The sequence below is a fragment of the Siphateles boraxobius genome, unplaced genomic scaffold (assembly GCF_051911475.1).
Source record: "Siphateles boraxobius isolate OS27281-9 unplaced genomic scaffold, OSU_SipBor_1 49, whole genome shotgun sequence".
In the NCBI taxonomy this organism is placed as follows: Eukaryota; Metazoa; Chordata; class Actinopteri; order Cypriniformes; family Leuciscidae; genus Siphateles; species Siphateles boraxobius.
The window spans coordinates 934,460-950,933 of NW_027509130.1; the positions used below are offsets into that span (position 1 = coordinate 934,460).

At 43.0% G+C, this 16,474-nt stretch overlaps 1 pseudogene; it reads left to right on the forward strand.

Annotated features, from left to right (window-relative positions):
• The first annotated feature begins 703 nt into the window (after positions 1–703).
• On the forward strand, positions 704–3,867 carry LOC143711045 (uncharacterized; annotated as a pseudogene).
• The last annotated feature ends 12,607 nt before the right edge of the window (positions 3,868–16,474 follow it).

Sequence of the window (16,474 nt, forward strand, 5' to 3'; positions counted from 1 at the left end):
AAAGCAAGCACTGATCACCACAATGGTGATTTAAAATGAAACAAATATCAACATCTAAACCTCATCTGAACAATGTAAGGAAATTACATTGAAATAAACATGAGTTTTAATTTAATTGCATCCTGAGTGTTTATTTGGTCCAGAAACAGTATAATTTGTCTAAATGAGACCATAAATGATTTTGAAAATATGGCCACAATGGCCACATTTGAACCAGTTTTTAAACTTGTACGAAGATTCGATTAAGAAACTTGTTGTAACTGTGTGTATACAAACACACAGTTACAACAACCAAAGAAAAGCTAAAGTCAGAAGAACTGGGACCAAGAGACCAACTAAAGCAAGCACTGATCACCACAATGGTGATTTAAAATGAAACAAATATCAACATCTAAACCTCATCTAAACAATGTAAGGAAATTACATTGAAATAAACATGAGTTTTAATTTAATTGCATCCTGAGTGTTTATTTGGTCCAGAAACTGTATAATTTGTCTAAATGAGACCATAAATGATGTTGAAAATATGGCCACAATGGCCACATTTGAACTAGTTTTTAAACTTGTACGAAGATTCGATTAAGGTCTAAGGTTGGACCTAAGGTTATCGACCAACAGCAAAGGAAAAACGACTACGAGCGCGGTTTGTCAGTGTGGAAAGATTTGTAAAAATGCAAGAGGCTTGAAGATCCATCAATCACGGATGAAATGTCTGGAGCCACGGCAAGTACACCAATATACAGGCATAGTGCCTGGTGAGTCAGAGGAGGAGCAGGGCCTGGAAGCACCCCATAAAGCTCAGAGCCTCCATGTGGTACAAACTGCCCCCCCAGTCATGCAGCCCGAGAAGAGGAGGATCCGGTGGCCTCAAGCAAGTAAAACAGCCGAGTGGCAGAAGTTTGATGAGGATGTGGACAAGGTGCTGGAAGTAACGGTCAAAGGTGATGCGGAGAGGAGGCTGCAAACTATAATGACCATCATAGTGAGCATGGCGGTTGAGAGGTTTGGTGTGGAGGAGGTGAGAGGAGTAACAAAGCCGTACACCAAAAGCCAGAGGGCAGTCAAAATTCATAACATCAGAATAGAGCTGAAAACCCTAAAAAAGCAGTACAAGGAAGCTGGTGAGGAGGAGCGTGGGCCACTGACAGAGCTGCGCAGCATCTTAAGGAAGAAGCTTGTTACCCTGCGCAGAGCCGAACAGCACAGGAGGCGGAGAAGGGAGAGGGCTAGGAGGAGAGCAGCCTTCATTAGAAACCCATTCGAGTTCACCAAACAGCTCCTCAGGCAGAAGAAAGGCGGACGCCTAGTCTCATCTAAGGGTGAAATTGACCAGCACCTTGCAGATACATTTAATGACCCCTCCAGAGAACAAGAGTTGGGGCAGTGCGATGCCTTGATAACACCACCAGAGCCTGTAGAGGCATTCGACCTGAGGGAGCCACTCCTGAAAGAAGTACAGGAAGTAGTAAGGAAGGCAAGGTCTAGGTCTGCACCAGGACCAAGCGGAACATCGTATAAGGTGTACAAGTACTGCCCCAAGCTGCTACATCAGCTGTGGAGGATCCTAAAAGTCATCTGGAGGAAAGGGAAAACTCTAAAAAAGTGGCGGTGTGCAGATGGAGTGTGGATCCCAAAAGAAGAAGACTCCAAGACCATCAGCCAGTTCAGAATCATCTCGCTTTTAAGCGTTGAAGGAAAGATCTTCTTCAGTATAGTTGTGAAGTGGTTGGCAGAGTTCTTCCTCAAAAATGGATACATTGACACCTCTGTCCAGAAAGGCGGCATACCAGGTGTTCCAGGCTGCCTAGAGCACACAGGCGTGGTTACACAGCTCCTCAGAGAAGCAAAGGAGAATAGGGGTGATCTGGTGGTGCTGTGGTTAGACCTGGCCAACGCCTATGGCTCTATGCCCGACAAGCTGGTACAGGAGGCTCTGGAGAGGCACTATGTTCCTGCCATAGTGAGAGACCTTATCCAGGATTACTATAGAGATTTCAAGCTGAGAGTCTCATCTGGGTCAACAACATCAGAGTGGCACAGGCTGGAGGTGGGAATCATCACAGGCTGCACCATTTCAGTGATCCTGTTCGCTCTGGCAATGAACATGTTGGTGAAATCTGCTAAACCGGAGTGCAGAGGGCCCAAATCCAAGACTGGAATGCGGCAACCACCAATCCGTGCCTTCATGGATGACCTCACAGTGACAACGGAGTCAGTGCCTGGAGCCAGATGGATCCTGAAGGGTCTGGAGAGGGTGATTGAATGGGCCAGGATGTCATTCAAGCCAACCAAATCCAGATCTTTAGTGCTAAAGAAGGGCAGGATGGTGGAGAAGTTTCGTTTTATCATCTCAGGAACTCAAATCCCGACCCTGTCTGAAAAACCAGTAAAAAGCCTGGGAAAGATCTTCTACAGCAGCCTCAGGGATACAACATCCATCAAAAACACCTGCGAAGAGCTGAAGAGGTGACTGAAGATTGTCGATAAAACTGGGCTCCCTGGAGAATTTAAGGCATGGGTGTACCAACATGGGATTCTGCCAAGAATACTGTGGCCTCTGCATCTGTACGAGTTTCCGAACTCCACCATCTCAGAACTTGGAAGGAGAGTCAGCCGCTACATAAGAAGATGGCTGGGATTCCCGAGGAGCTTAAGCAGTATCGCCCTTTATGGAAACACCTGCAAGCTGCAGCTCCCGCTAAAATCCATCGAAGAGGAGTTCAAGGTCTTGCGTGCAAGAGAGGTGCTGCAGCTCCGTGAGTCTAGGGACCCCAAAGTCTCTGGGGCAGGTGTAGAGGTCAAGACGGGCAGGAAATGGAGGGCAGAGGCGGCAGTAGACCAGGCAGAGTCACGGCTGCACCATGGAGTCCTAGTGGGAGTAGTGGCCAGAGGAAGGGCTGGGCTAGGAACCTTTCAAGGGCCCCGGTTCGACAAGGCTCGGGGGAAGGAGAGGAGGCAGCTAGTTCAAAGTGAGGTGAGGGCGGCGGTGGAGGAGGAGAGGTCCAGCAAAGCAGTGGGAATAGCACGTCAGGTGCCTGGATTAGATGGGAACAAGCTGTGGAGAGGAAGATCACGTGGACTGACCTTTGGCGGGCAGAGCCACACCGCATCAAGTTCCTGGTCCAGGCAGTCTATGACGTCCTCCCCAGCCCGTCCAACCTGCACACCTGGGGGCTGGTCGATACACCAGGATGCGCCCTGTGCCAGAGAAAGGGAACCCTTGAGCACATCATGAGCTGCTGCCCAAGAGCTCTGGGGGAAGGACGATATCGCTGGTGGCATGACCAGGTGCTCAAAACAATTGCAGAGAGCATCCAGGTTACTATCAGCAGCTGCCGGAGGTCAAAGCCCTACAAACAAACCATCAGCTTCGTCAGGGCCGGAGAGAAGCCAGGAAAATCTCTCAGGACAACAGCAGGGCTTCTGAACATGGTACAGGGTTGGCAACTGAAAGTGGACTTGGGCAAACAACTTAAGTTCCCCCAGCATGTTGTCGAGACCACCCTGAGACCTGACATTGTCGTGATATCAGAGGCAACAAAGAACCTGGTCATGTTGGAGCTCACTGTGCCATGGGAAGACCGAATGGAGGACGCCTTTGAGAGGAAGAAGGAGAAATATGATGGCCTCGTCAGCGACTGCCACAACCAAGGCTGGAAGGCAAGGTGCTTACCTGTTGAGGTGGGGTGCAGAGGCTTTGCAGCGAAGTCCCTCTACGGGGCCTACACTGCACTCGGCGTCACAGGTGAGAGAAGGAGAAGGGCTATCAGTAATACCACAGAGGCTGCAGAGAAGGCGTCGAGGTGGCTCTGGATCAAAAGAGCGGATCCATGGTTAAATGCTGCTAGGGCACAAGCTGAGGCCTGATCAACTTCAGCTGGGTCGCCTGAAGGAGGGTGTCTGATGTTTCGAAAGACCCGAAACACCCAATGAGATCAGGAACATCACTGATGATGTGCCCTAGCTTAGAAGATGTATCAAGAAGATGTATCATTACAACCCCATCTGAACCATAGTCCATCATCTGCAAACAAAGATCTGCAAATATTTTTATCCACCCTCTTAAATACATCATTGATCATGATTATAAAAAGCAATGGACTGATGACACTCCCCTGAGGAGCGCCATTCTCTATCATACCTTTTGATGATATGCACTCTCCCACTCTTACCTTAACTGATCTATCTTCCAGAAATTCTTTTATCCAATTATACATTCTCCCTCCAACCCCCATACGTTCCAATTTTAGTAGCAACCCTTCTCTCCATACCATATCGTATGCCTTTTCAATGTCAAAAAATACAGCTACCACAATCTCTTTATTAATCAACGCCTTTCTAATATCCGACTCCAAGCAAACTACTGGGTCCATCGTTCCTCGTCCCCCCCTAAATCCACTCTGATTTATAGATAGCTTCTTCTCTTTTTCCAAATAATACATTAACCTGTCTGTAATCATTTTTTCCATTATTTTACATACATGTGAGGTGAGTGCTATTGGTCTGTAATTTGTTGGAATACTATGATCCTTCCCTGGCTTCCTTATAGGAATAACTATTGCCTCTTTCCAGCACTTAGGTAACACTCCTTCCATCCATATCCTATTTACAAACTTCAATATTACACCCAATGCCTTTTCACTTAAATTTTTAATCATACTATAGCTTACTCCATCTTGCCCAGTTGCCGATTCTTTCCCTCTTTTTAACACTCTCTTCAATTCAGCCAATTCAAATGGAACCTCTAAAACACTGTCCAAAACTGCCCTTCTGTCTTTCACTGTCGGATTATTTTTAACATCTCTTCTCTAATTCTCTTTCTTTCTTCACACAAGTTTCTGGAGGAATTAACCTTAATAAACTCATCTCTAAACATGTTTGCCTTCTCTTCATCTGTTACTGCTAACTCATTTCCCATTTTAAGAACTGGTTAATCAAATTCCTTACATATGCCTCTCATTTTCTTAATCATGTTCCATATCTCTTCTACTGGAGTACTTCGCCCTATTTCATTACAAAAAGATCTCCAAAACTCCCTTTTTGCCTTTCTTACCACTCTCCTTACCACTGCTTGAGTCACTTTATATTTAATTAAATTTTGAAAATTGTGAGTTCTCTTTAATATCCTAAATGCTTTCCTTTTATTTCTTATTGCTTCATTGCAATCTTCATTCCACCAAGGAACCATTTTGGACTTCCTCATTCCTTTACCCCTTGGGATATATTTCTCTGCTGCCCCTTTGATTATTGCAATGATCCTATCATTTAAAGCATCAATACTATTTCCTTCTATTCTATCCACCATACTCAATTCCTCCTCACATTCTCACATAAATTCTGCCCAGTTAGCCTTTTCATATATCCATCTCCCTGTAGCTCCCTTCTTTTTCACTTCTTTACTTCCACTCCCTATAACATTGATTGATATTGGGTAATGATCCAATATTGGGCTACCCATAGTGCAATTCTTCAAAACCTCCCATTCCGTTATTCCTCCTAACACTTCTGATACCAATGTTAAATCTAATGTAGATTCTAACCCAGACGATACATTTATCCTTGTTCCACCCCCATCATTGAGACAAACTAATTTTCTCACATCTATTAACTCTTCTACTACCTGCTCATTTATATCCACTACTTTCCCACCCCACAGTGTATTATGTGCACTAGAATCTCCACACCAGATAACTCTTTCATCTTCTTGTCCTTCAATTTTTTTTCAATTCATTCAATCCTATATCTCTTACATGGGTTATACACATTTATTATTACATACTTCTTCCCTTGGTCCCATACTTCAACCACTACATACTCACTTGTTTCCCCTATCCCTACTTTCCTATATGGAATACCTACCCTAATAAAAGTCACACATCCTCCCACTGTAAAAAAAGATTAGTTGACTCAACTTAACTAAGTCAAGTAGTCTTGTTGCTTTGACTGAGTTAAGTTGAGTCAACTTATAGTGTCAAGTTTATTGCACTTCAAAACACGAGTTGACTCAACTTCCTGTATCAAGTAATGTGGACTGGAAAACATTAGTTAAGAGAACTAAAAAAAAGATGTTGGTTGATCTTATGTTGTTAAATGGACTGCATTTATATAGTGCCATCCAGCTCGTCGGGAGCAGCTGGGGTTAGGTGTCTTGCTCATGGACACCTCGACACTTGGTCAGGTGGATCCGGGGATTAAACAACCAACCTTCTGGTTTGTAGACAACCTACATGAACCACTGAGCCACTGCCACTCAGAGTTTATCAAGTTAGTTTACAGAAATTACTAGATTTCAAAAATTTAAGCAACCTAATATCTACAAAGAATCTACATGAGAATTGAGAATTGGCCAGTCAAACTTAACACTGACACTCTGGCGGCGCTAGCCAGCTGAATTAACAGCGCTCAAAGTCGACACTCAGAGGCTGTGTTCAAAATCATATTCTATACCCTCATTCACTATTCCCTACATTAGTTCACTAATATAGTCCACTTGACTGAGTGAATAATTCAGTTAATTTTCAGTTAATTAAGTTAATTGAGACCCTGATAAACACCTGCTGTTAACAATCAGAATCACTGAAGGAGATAGGAACAAGAAGAACAGAAAAAAAGACGAAATCAAGATAAAAGACATTAAGGCTGAATCCCAATTCTCTGTCTTACCCCTTCCCCTTACCCCTTCCCCTTAGTTTTGCACGTTCCCGTGAGAGTAAGGGCTATCCCAATTCTCATTTTGATCTAGGGGTAGGGGTAAGGGGAAGGGGTGTATACCCCTTAAGACCAAGAATTTTCGCGAGCTTACTTGAAACCAAGGGGTACCCAGAATGCACTGCGCAACTGGCAACAATGGCGGACATACCATCCAGAGTGTCTCATAAATGTAAGTTTTTTCGGCTTAAATGATTGATAAAAAATTTATGAAAGTCTTGTTTTGTGCTCTACACAGTTATGTACATATATATTTGCAACTATGTTGTTTTTTGAAACGTTTTTAACGTTTTTAAAAATCGCTAGTTTGCTACGCTAGGCTATGCTAACGTTACATTGCTGATTTGCACAATCAGTCCCACATTTCGAGATCACCCAAAATGTCTGGGATTCAGCTTTTGCTTTCTACAGTTGCCATTCATTATCTGTACATTATTTGAAAATGACACGTACGTGATCAGCTTATCAGGTGATGCATTCAGCTTCAAACGGATCCCGACTGGAGACGATCAACACGGGAATATTAGATAAACAATACATTCAGATTCACCGATTTAAATGAACGAATTCAGTCCGATTGAAACAACACCTTGTACATGTAAACATAATGAATAGTGAAGGCAGAAAGCAAAAGCCGAATCCCGGACATTTGGAGCGATCCCGAAATCCAGGCGACATGTCCGGGAAAAGGAAGACGTTGTATGTCACCCTGGAGACATCAATACGTGCTTTACATATACTGTCCTGTATCACACAGGGACGCATGAGGAAACCAGGCAGCTGATACACTTTCGGGATGAAAACGAACTGAAGTTTTTACGATCAAAATATGCTGCAAAGCAACTATGGGAGTGAGTCATGCGTTCATGTTGTAGCCATTCATTATTGTATTGTATTATTTTAATCATTTGTAATTCATTCCTGTTCATGCACCTGTACATTGTTGTTGGTTATGATACAGGACACTGATGAAAGAAATGGGTTTGGAGGGAAGGGTTTCTGGCCAACAGGCATCAAAGAAGTGGGAAAATCTAAAGCAAAGATACAAGGTAACTTATGTGATGTTCTGTTAAAGAAAAAAAACATACATCTTCAATCTCAATGCAAGGCAATGAATGCATACTGTATAAGTTATTATTGTATTTTGTATTAGATTTCGACTTCCAACGATTATGAAAATAAGATCCAACAATTATGAAAATAACATAATTGATAGTGCCTAATCGGTCAGATAGCTTACACACAAACATGTGGTTGTTAGTATCCAATCAATACTCTTAAATAAAATCCTAGTTCTAGGCATTATTTAATTTTTTGTGTGTGTTGTGTGTCCTTCCAGGAACTAAGAACTCCCAAAACAGGGTCAGGTACAGACAGGGGGGAAGTGACCGCTGCAACCTGGCAATATTATGGTGATATGCATGAGGTGTTGGGTGCCAGGCCCTCACTGGACCCTCCTGTGGTGGTGGCATCCTTTTATGAGGATCCCATTACAATCCTCATGGTATGTAATGCAGCACATGTTAACATGTTCTTATTGTAATGCTCTTATATATATATATATATATATATATATTAGTGGCTGGGTAAAAAAATATAAATTTCTCGATTTTAATCTATTCTCATTTTTACGAACCAATATCGATTCTTAAATCCCAACAATCGATTAGTCATCCTGTTTTCAGTTGATGAATGAATGGTTCATTCTGCCCTACAAAGGCAAAAATGGTAACACTTTACAATAAGGTTTGTTAGTTAACATTAGTTAACTACATTAGTTAACATGAACTAATAATGAACTACACTTATACGCCATTTATTAATCTTTGTTCATGTTAATTTCAACATTTACTAATACTTTAGTACTGCATTGTTGTGGTCCAGGGACTGTTTATTCTGTTGAATAACAAATTTTGACTATTTAGGAGATTGTTGAGCCCTCATCCCCAGCCAGCACTTCTGCAGCCAGCAGTTCAGAACCCTCTACCTCTGCCTCTGCCTCTGCCATGGCAAGCCCCCCCCCCCCCCAAAAAAAAAAAAAAAAATCCGATCCTGGATTTCCTCACTGAGGAATCCAAAAAAGAGCAGAGGCGCCATGAGGAGAGCGAGGCCAAGACAGAGAGGTTCTTGGTCCTTTTTGAAAAGATGGTTGATAAGTTGTAGTTTTTGTATGTTTTTTATGTTTACTTTATTGGTTCTTTAATAAAATATATTTTATAAAAAATAAGTTTGGTCTCTTTTTAAAGAAGACACTTGGCAAATTATTGCTGAAGTGAAAAAAAAAACAATTGCCTGTTATGTTTACTTTACTGGGCAATAAAGACAGATTTTTGTAAACAATGAAAGTGTTTCTGAAAACCAGTGACATTCAAAACAGTGATAACTGAAACAGATATACAAAACACCATGCAGTGTATAAAATATTTATTGCAAACAGACGTATTACACAGATAAGAACATCTGCATTCAAATCTAACACCAATGAACAAAAAAACATTTTTTATTTTATCCAAAGCAACTAAAGATGTATATACATTTTCCAGTCTTACATTTTCAATGTACATCGCCTGAAACTAGGACAGCCAGTCTGTTTCGTGTGTCATTTCCAGAGGTTTCGTTGTTTGCCATGGGTTCACGGGGTGGTTGGGGGTCATGCCTATCCCTTAAGATGTCTTCATCGGGATCCAGTGTGTCACCATTGTCCATACACACATTATGCAAAAAAGCACATGAGGCGATCACCTGGGGTGCAAACGTGGGCTTGACCTCCAAAGCTCTGAGGAGTGTTGACCTCCACCTGGTCTTCATCATGCCAAACGCCCTTTCAATAATGCTGCGCCCCTTGACTGACAGTAATTAAACTGTTGCTGTACTCTTCCATGCACTGGCTCCTTGAATGGGGTGATGAGGCAAATCGGCGTTTCCAAACAAGGATACCCACCATCACCCAGAAGGATGTAGCCCATTGGTGGATACCGTCTTGCGATATAAAAACTGCTATTCTTCATAATTCGTGTGTCATGGACAGACCCCGGGTACCCCACATAAATGTCCAGAAACCTGCCATTTGAGTCACATATTGCCTGCATGCTGATGGAGTAAAATCCTTTATAATTTAAATAATCTAACCGGTGACGCTGTGGTGGTTTTATTCGTATGTGGCTGCCATCGATTGCGCCCACCACATTGTGGAATGCAGGGGTTCCTGAAATGCTGACAAAACCCTGACCAACTGCAGGCAGGTCCACTGTCAGAGGGAAGCTGATTGCTCTTCTCAGATTGTCCCATATGTGCTGGGCCACTCTGTGGATGATGCGGTGAACTGTAGCCTTCGGAACATTAAAGACATTGGACACCACCCGATAAGAGAGTCCATGTGCCAGCCAATAGGTGTAAATGAGTACTTCAAGCTCATTACCCCAGCCATGGTCCTGCTCCCTTTGCAAAAGACTCTGTAGGCTGTGCATCGCTGTTCTGGTGAGTCGGAAATCCTGCCTCAGCTCAGTTTCAGCGTTGAACCACATGCGCAGTATAGGCATGTTGTGGTTTATGGCACAGTATCTCGTTGGAGTACCAGTCTGGAAAAGAAAACCTTTCACACCATTAATGGGCTGAGTTTGAAAAATATTTGACCCCTTCAAACTGTTTATGTCTGCCACAACATAATGGCTACAGTTACGTCAACAAAAAAAAGCACATAGTGAATAGAATTGTCTCCAGGGTTACCAACTTCAGATAAAGATTCAAAATAGTATTTTTTTTTTTAATAGAAAAATACGGGACACTCATAATATTTGTACTGTAGGCTATCTCACAGTGTAGCCTATGTCATTTCCACTGAATCTCAAAAAAATTCACATTAAACACAAATCAAAATAGAAAGGTTTTGTAACAGTAACATTATATTATAAAGCTTTCTATTTCAGTAACCTCTGAAACATTCTATTCATCAAAGAATCAAACAAAGCACATAACGTTAGCAGGGCTGAACTGAAACGAAAAAATATATATATTTAACGTTAGCTAACAGCTCAGCTTACTGTGTTGGTTAGTTCGGTAAACGTTGTTTGTTACCAATCCATACATACCATAAATACCATAAGCGGATCCACCAGCATTCGTAGGCGTCGTAGACCTCTTCTTCTCCCTTGATTTCTGCGATTTGGGGGAAGGGGGAGGGGGGAAGGGGGAAGGGGGAAGGGGAAGGGGGAAGGGGGAAGGGGAAGGGGGAAGGGGGAAGGGGGAGGGGGGAGGGGGGAGGGGGGAAGGGGGAGGGGGGAGGGGGGAGGGGGGAAGGGGGAGGGGGGAGACAGAGAATTGGGATTCAGCCTAAATCTTAGCAAAAGATCTCAGCAGAGGAGGATTAAACATCTCCACAAACAGCATTACCAGCTTCACTTATTACTAACCAGACTGACTTTATTTCTGTCAGACGTCTACAGAAGTTCTTATTAAAAGGTGACAGAGGTTTAGATGTCATTTTATTTTCATTTGATGTTACCATAATAGTGATCAGTGATTGCTTTAGTTGGGCTCTTGACCCTTGACTTTTGAACATTGGTTGTTCTTTGGCTGCTGTAGCTGTGTCTTTAAAATACATCAGCTATGGCACAAAGCAGAAGACAACAGGATGACAATGACTGTTTGTTAATAGTCACAATCATCATGTAATGGCCTGGTTTTCTGATCTCATTTGCTGCCTAAAGTTGTTAAATGGTGATGTTTTGTAGTTTTGATTTTGTTGTCATTGTGATTTTACAGATTGAGATCTATCGTGGATTTGACGTAATGTCAATAACAAATTTAGTGACAGCCGATTTTGGAGATTTGAAAATTAGTTTCTCAACTCCAAAATTCAGCACCGCATGGCAATGCTTAGAGGTTGGAATAATGGCAGGATGGACCATTTCTCTACTGGCTTTTACCATGGCAATGGAAGTAATCATTAGGGTATCAAGATGGGTAGTAGGAGGAAAGTGCTTGGCTTCTGGGATGCGACTACCACCAATCAGAGCATACATGGATGACATGACAACCATGACTACAACAGTAGCCTGCACTAATCGGTTATTGGGGAAGTTAACATATAATATTGAATGGGCACGAATGCAATTTAAGCCCTCTAAATCAAGGAGCATCTCGATAGTTAAAGGAAAGGTAGTATATAAAACATTCTTCATTAATGGTGAGGCAATACCAACAGTTTCTAAGAAGCCAGTGAAGAGTCTTGGGAGATGGTACGATGGGGATCTAAAGGACACAGTTCGAGTGGGAGAAGTTAGACGACAAGCAGTGGAAGGGTTGAAGAGCATAAACAGCTGTGCTCTACCAGGCAAACTAAAACTCTGGTGCTTTCAGTTTGGTCTACTGCCAAGGTTGCTGTGGCCACTGACTGTGTACGAGGTTTCTTTGACAACAGTGGATAAGCTGGAAGCGTTAATAAGTTCATACATCAAGAAATGGGACTTTATAGTAAAGGAGTATTGCAGCTGCCAGTCTCTGCTTTAACCGAGGAGTTTAAGTGTGCCAAGGTCAGACTGGAAATGACTTTAGCAGAGTCACGCGACAAATGTGTAAGGGAGGCAGCCCCTGTGGTAAAAACTGGTAGAAAGTGGTCAGCAAAGAAATCTGTAGTAGAGGCAAAGGCTGACCTTCAAATTGGGGATATCGTGGGACAGGTACAGCATGGAAGAGGGGGTTTTGGGCTCAGTTTAGCTCCTCCTAAATGGCACAAGGCAGGCCCAGCTCAAAGGAGGAAGCTGGTAGTCAACGAGGTGCGAAAGCAGGAGGAGAGGATGAGAAGTATAAAGGCCATTTCCCAGGCCAAGCAGGGAGAGTGGATGAGATGGGAGAGTGTGGAACAACGCAAAATGGGCTGGCAAGACCCTTTGTCAATGGTAGGGAGTAGGATCAGTTTCTTTATTAGGTCAACATATGATGTTCTCCCATCACCGCAGAACCTAAACCTCTGGGTAGGAGAGGATACCTCTTGTCCTTTGTGTTCATCACCTGCCACATTAAGGCACATTTTGACAGGATGTAAGGTGGCTCTTAGCCAAGGTCGGTTTACTTGGCGCCATGACCAAGTATTGCAATGTTTGGCTTTAGCATTGGAAGGCAAGCGTAGTATAAACAATAAGTTGCCGCCTGTTCTAGCAAAACATTACACGCAGAAGACAATATTCCTCCGCCCAGGCGAGCAACCACCAAGAAAAGGTGCTAACACCAATTCTCGCCCAGGACAACTGGAAGCTGCTAGGGACTGGAAAATGCTGGCTGATCTTGATCAACGGCTTATTTTTCCACCTGAGATTGCCACCACTAACCTACGACCAGATATTGTTTTGTGGTCTGGATCGGCACGCATTGTTCAACTGATAGAGTTAACAGTGCCATGGGAGGATGCGGTAGATGAGGCATATGAGAGGAATAAACTGCGGTATGCTCATCTGGCCACTTAAGCAGAACAGCGAGGATGGAGAGTCCAGGTTTATCCAGTGTAAGTGGGTTGTCGAGGTTTGTGGCACACTCTACAACCCGGTTCCTCAGAGACATCGGATTCAGTAGCCAAGAGTTGCGTCGCACAGTAAAGAACTTATCTGAAGTAGCAGAAAGGAGCAGCAACTGGCTGTGGTTGAGACGGAAAGATTCTAGCTTGCTGTGTACAGGCCGCCATGCTACGGTTTCGTAGAATTCTTGAAAACTTGAAGAGTCTGTTGGTTTATTTGTATAGGTTGTATAGTATTTACAGTCATTATGTTCCTGTATATATTGCGTAAATGACGGGTGGTTGGGCAGATATTGTGTTCTGCGGTAGGTGGTATGCCATACGGAACCGTTGCCACTGAAACTGCATATTAACGCACCAGTGGGGCTCGACAGCCTTAGTCAAACGGGTTGGCGCGTATGGTTGGGTTGCGGAGAGATTGCGAGATTGTGGTTAGGTGTCAGCAGCAGGAGGGATGTAAAGGTCAGTAAGCTGGGCTGAGTTGAGTGGGGGATGGAGGGGGGTGACTCTGGGACGCCAGAGTCACTGTCGAGCCCTCTTGAGGTGTCGTGGGCTAGTCGACGAAACACTGAGGACGGAAGGTGCCCACTTGAAGACCCTAGAGATGTCCCCTACTTGGCTCAATCCAGACGGTTGTCGCGCTGGTCCACTAGGGAGACCACACTGTAGTTGCAGCCGTCGTGTGTGCTGACGCGCCAAGTACACTGCAGTTGTTAACGCCGGACAAAAGGGGAGTCACACCACCATATGGAAAGAAGCGTAAATGGGTAAAGCATAGTTTACTGTAAAGCTACGTCTTAGTGTTGCTTATCTTGGCGAAAGCCGAGTACAAATCAGCATGAAGTTTTAACATCTACTCTCGTGTAATGGAAATCATGTATTCATACAACTTAAAGAACAATGTTTGTGTGATTTCTATTTTTCACCTTTATGAGGCAAAAAAAAATTGGCTGGTAAACAGTTACTGTGGCAGGTGGATTTTTAAATCTACCTGCCACAGTGGCTGGTGGTCAAAAAAGTTAACTTCAGGCCCTGTGTTACAGTATCTGTGAGCTCATCCAGATCGTTGGTTGCAGCTTCAAAAACAGTCCAATCAGTGCAATCAAAGCAGGCCTGTAGAACAAGTTATATCATATATCTTTTTTAATCCCCTTTATAACTGTTTTCATTTTCCTTAACCCTTTCGCATGTACGATCACACCGGTGTGATCAGTCTTGGCTGGTCCCTGGAGCGTACGATCACATCGGTGTGATAAGAACGGTCAGTGCATCACGTGATCAACTGCTAAATTCAAACGTGCTTTCGCGCGTTGGCTGGCGCTGACCCAGAGACGCACGCAATCAGTGCTGTCATATATCACAACTATTGAGTGTATTCAACCACATAATGTTTCTTTTAGGTTTCAGACATTTAAATATACATAAGTACTAGCAAAACAATGATTTTGAGTTTGTAAATTACACACTGATGTCTATGGAAGCGGCAATAATAATCCTTTCCATTATAATAAGATGACACTTTTGTTCATATCAGATACACATTGTGTAAGTAGCTTTACATTTTACCCTATTCATCTCCCAGTTCACCGGCCACTTACTTTCATGTATTTCGTGAGAAGTGGAGGAATTGACGTGTTGTAAATCCAACAGATCCGTTTCTCTGAACTGTGAAACAAACTAACATGGCGCCGCCCATCAGGCATACAGCTAAACTAACGCGATCGTTATAAAGGTGTTTAAACAACAAAACACATCCACTTGCACATTGTAGCGACTGACCGAATCCTGTTTTCCTTTCACTACTGAACAAATATGAACACATATATGTTTAGTTCACAAAACCTTGAATCATGTGAAATGGTGCCCCAATGTCTGCCAGCAGGTCATTGATTAACTCCATTTATGACGCATTGCGCAATCAAGAAACAGGTCCCCGTTGTTCTCGAAACCCTCACGTGGTGCACACCACGGATGGACAATATACCCTAAGGATACACACACACACACACCACACATACCCGCACACAAACGTCCTTTGTGTGCAACTTAGGATAGGAATGTCCTTAATGTATATAACACAGAATTGTATCTAACCTTCCTGTATGCATGCATATCTAATTAGTTTTGTCTTATTCTATAGATGTAATTGGAGACTGGTCTGTAACTTCAAATCTTAAGTGTATTTCTAAAGAAAGATTACCTAACAGTATCATCTTCTGTAACTCGCCCTCTTGCTAGGTCATAAAACTTTATGACCCCCAAAAGGAATTCCAAGGGAATCACAGCTCCCACTTGAATTCTGATAAAGAAAGAGGAATAGACTCTGCAATTATATATTTTCTATAAGTATAACCACTTAAGAAATGTATAAACATGAATTTGAACTTTCCTAGGTCATGGTAGCCGGTATTATGGCTTTATAGTCGTGTGAGTGAACATTAAATGTGTGTAATTCTGCATATGAATGTAACTTTATGTTTCTTATACTCTTTCCGGCCATTCTTGGTACCTGTTTGACCGTCTTGTTTTGACTAAACCAGTCATACATAGGATATTACAGTAAAATGTATTGTTCTGTGTGTACAATCTTTCTGGCTAGAAATGACAAAATTTTATAGCATCATCAATTATCCTGACAAGACAAAGAAGAACTTTTCCCGCTCGAGATGCTCTAAGATGATTGGTTCACATACGCGAAGCAGGCGTGAACCCCTCCTCTCTATAAGAAACTGACACAGGAGTTTCTAAAAAAAGAAGAGAGCACTTTCCCTATGAGAGGTGTCCGGTCCCATGGCTCCTTAGGGAGCATTACACCGCGTTTCTTTTCTTTTCCTTTCTTTACTAAGTTTTATTTTCATTCTTCGCCTCTCCCTCCCGAGGGAGATGAACTCTGAACTATTTCCTTGGTAACTTCACGTTCGGTGAACCTTTAAAACTTCCCGCGAGTCTGCTCGCCCCGGAAGACACGAGAGAACAAGCCTATAGCGCCGAAGGACAAACACGCATACGACTCTGCGTTCTTCAGCTCACACAAAGAGAACCATACGCATTCGCAAGTATAGGTTATTGATTTGATTTGATTGATGTGATTTCTTGTTGCCTCTCTAAGGGTTATTGTCTGTGATTTTTGCCATGCTGCGATCACCCCGGTGATCTCTCTCATCCTGACCGTTAGTTTCACTTTCTCATCCTCTATCTCTCTCTCGCTCTCTCTCTCTCTCTATATATATATGTATATATATTCACTCTCTCTCTCTC